Raw genomic sequence first — 3,550 nt, 5'->3', positions numbered from 1 at the left:
GAAACTGATAAAAAAAAGGGAGGAAAACGAATCCCAACACCTTTGGAAGAAAAATTCCTGAAAACCATCAGACCCTAGAGCTTTGAAGGGGCCAACGGAAAAGACAACATTTATGATTTTCGTAGGTGTCGATAGAGCAGTCAACAGTGAAAAGTCATGGTTTTCCAAAGGAAAAAACAGACATTCAATAAACAAGGGGTCCAAAGTATTTGTGTTACACCCGTGCCCTAATCCTGTCTAATTTGAATTGTCATGCTAGGTCTCGGACCGAAAGTGGGAAGTAACACCGGGTATTGGCTCGCGGCAACAGATTGTCAAAGAGGGAAGGATGACCCCACCTGCAAGTGTATCTCCTGTCTGTCCAACTGATGGGGATTCAAGCTCCCTGATCGCGGATAGTAAGTGACCCAACACCCCACTCACAAATCCCCGCGTGCACCAAAATTGTCGGAAGACCAAGAACACAGCCTGGAGCAACTACTTGTGTGAGACCAACTGGTGGATAGCAAGCAGTCACCAGAAACAGCCTAGGCCTGTTTTCGCTGACCTATTTCCGCTAGTCATTTAGGCTACTATTTGGGTTTTGATGCCTGTGGGTTCCAACACCCGCATCGTGAATAACCCTGGATGATTCTAAATACTTCCCCACACATTCCTTATGATGTGTGCACCCTATGGACCAAGGGGTTGGGTCCACGTGCCTCGAAAGTCAGATTAATATACTCGGACAGGATTGGACTCACACTTGCTCCCGGCTATGTGCATCCTTGCTGAAATCCTTACCGGAGGTAAATGCTACCTCTCCTACCACTCTCTCTCTTCATTTTGAGCTAGGGCAAGCTAGATATAGATGGAATCTTGGCCCATATACCTTCTAGAGCTCGGGTATTACGTATTTCACCTCCCCGATGCTATTATCGAGCTCAAACTGTGTTCGGTGAGCTCCGACAATAAGTTAGACCAAATGATCATCTAGGGTTTCGATCGACGTATCTCCCAAATGGCCTAGTGGAATCAGGATTTTAATGGGTTAAAATTATACTAGGAACATCCCCCAAAAACTCTACGGAGCAAATCCCGAAGATCATGCACGAGCCGAAAAGCCCCAAATCTCATGGGTAGCTTTTATACTGCTAGCGAAGACACTGGCTCTGTTTTCGCTAGCATGTTTCAGACTTAGGAGCTCTCTGTTACCTTCACCGGAAACACCTCTGATGTTTCCGGTGAAAAGTGAGTGTTTCCGATGACAGTACTATCAATGTAGGACTTTGTCTGTGCCCTTTGGAGGGTAACCCCTGTGGGACCCTTCTGATGTTTCTGAGACATAATAACACTCGACTACGTTTGTGCCTAGGACAAAGAGTCACACGTAGCCTGAGGCTAGTAGCGAATTGAACAACCGGTGGCCAAACCTGAACCCCAATCCACACAAGCATAATCAAGGTAAGGGATGGTTACTTTTCTTTAATGAAATTTTAAAATATTAACAACTGTTTACATGCAATTGTATATTTAAATTAGAGAAAATTGCATTGCCACCCCCTGGACTTCGATCGTTATTCAATGCCACCCCCTGGACTTTTCGAAACGTCAAAGCCACCCTCTAAAAATTCAAAAAATTTCAAATTGGTCCCTGTCGTTAGCCGACCGTGAGAAATGAATGAAAACCATTTAGTTTTTTTATAATATACCCAAAATACCCCCACCTATTGTGAGAGGACAATATTGCCCTCTCTTTTATTTCCATCTCCTAAACCCATATCCCATCTCCCATCTCTCATCTCTCATCTCACTCCTCTCACTCACTCGGCCGGACAAGAAGGAGACGACGACACCCCCTGCAACTCGATTCTCTTCCCTCCGGCGTGCAATTCTATTCCCTCCGGCATGCGATTCTCCCCCCTCCGGCGTGCAAAGCTCTCCCCCCTCCGGCGTCCGAACCTCTATCCCAAGGTATGTAGGGTTCGGCTTCTTCTTCTTCCTTTCTAATTTAGGGTTCTTCTTGTCAAGTTAATCTAGGGTTTATGCACTTTGGAGTGGGGAAAAAAGAAAGTAAATTTTTTTCTTGGACTGTTGTTTGATGATCTACTAAAAACGAGAATTTGAACCTTCAATGACTAGATCCCGCAAAAATCGATCACCGCCGGCCATAAGTTTATGTTTCAGTAAGTATTTATTGAGGGAAGAAACAAAGGAACGAACACAGCCCAGAAAGTTCCAAATGCTGATCATGGATACAAATACATGTGTATTGTCATACGCTAAAGACTGACTCATCTGACCAAGATTGTCGATCACGGTCAAACCAGAACCTGAACCCAATAAAAGAGAGAAAAAGATAAGCCAAAAGTCTGCCTTTATCAATGCCTGCATCAATGTGAAATCCTCCCCTCTACGTGGACCTTTCCTTCTCTTGACTCTCACTGCCCCTTCTGTAGCTGCTTGGCACAGTTTTGCTTGCAACTGTGCAATTCGCCTGTGTCTCTCTGATTCAGGAAGCAAGTCTACTTCCACTGGTTTCTCATCCTCCAACTCACTGAAAATAACCTCATTAACATCGTGGCCAGATATGCTAGGTTCTTCTTTCTGAGGCACATGGAGAAGGCTCTCTTCAGCGGGTCTCTAGTCTGAAGAAAAGCTCAATAGGATGGGAATTACAATAGGAAGCAATAGGAGAACAAACAACAAAATTGTGAACAAGGTGATCACAATGTGGTTCAGATCGACAATATCTTCAACAATCATGATCCCCATCAAATAAGCAGCCAAAAGGAGGCAGACACTGTAAATAAATGTGAAATTCAAACCATCGGATGGCCGATTCTGTCTGTGACCTCCAACAGGTCTAATAAGGAGCATCAATGTTATAACCACCATGGTTGGCCCAACAGCAACCATGAAGATATTAATTTCTGGTTGTAGTCTTCCTAGAACCAAATGGAACTTCCATTGGTTCCCCCCCCCCTCTTTTTTTCTCTTTCTTCTAACTTTAAGGTAAGTATGTGACCCATTCATATCAGCTTAATGTGTGATCAAGTAGCATATCTGTGAATTAGTCTTCAATCATCTAGAGGTTTTATAGTTCCTGCATCAGAGGTTCATAATTTCTATCAACTTACGTTCTGTTGCTGCTGTGAAACCTATTCTCCCCCTCTCTTGTACATGATATATTATCTTATTATACGGCTGGATAGAGAGGGCAAAATGACAACCTCATCCCTCAAGAAAGTTAGAAAAGATCAATTATTTATGTTAAGTGTGGATTGATGATTTAACCAGATTATTTTGTTATGAGAAAATATATATGGGAAAATAGTTGATATTTGAAAAATCATATGATTAGGTTCTCTGTATTATGCATTGCTATGATTGGTCCTTGATTTTGATTTGGAAATTTCTTTTTTGGATGTATAAATGCTTTGACTTGTGTATTATCTGAAATCTTTGATGAAGAGTTTACCATTCTAATGAGTATTAAGTAATGTTACTGATTTTCTCTGTTTTCACATCTGAATTTTTTTTTAGCAATGAATGTTAAGTGTGCTATTGA

At 42.3% G+C, this 3,550-nt stretch overlaps 1 pseudogene; it reads right to left on the bottom strand.

The window, feature by feature from the left end:
• Positions 1-2,088: 2,088 nt before the first annotated feature.
• On the bottom strand, positions 2,089-3,015 carry LOC122076394 (annotated as a pseudogene).
• Positions 3,016-3,550: the final 535 nt, after the last annotated feature.

This window comes from Macadamia integrifolia, chromosome 4 (genome assembly GCF_013358625.1).
Source record: "Macadamia integrifolia cultivar HAES 741 chromosome 4, SCU_Mint_v3, whole genome shotgun sequence".
NCBI classification, from domain to species: domain Eukaryota; kingdom Viridiplantae; phylum Streptophyta; class Magnoliopsida; order Proteales; family Proteaceae; genus Macadamia; species Macadamia integrifolia.
The sequence above is the reverse complement of the archived record's forward strand: the minus strand, read 5'-3'. Positions and strand labels throughout refer to the sequence as shown.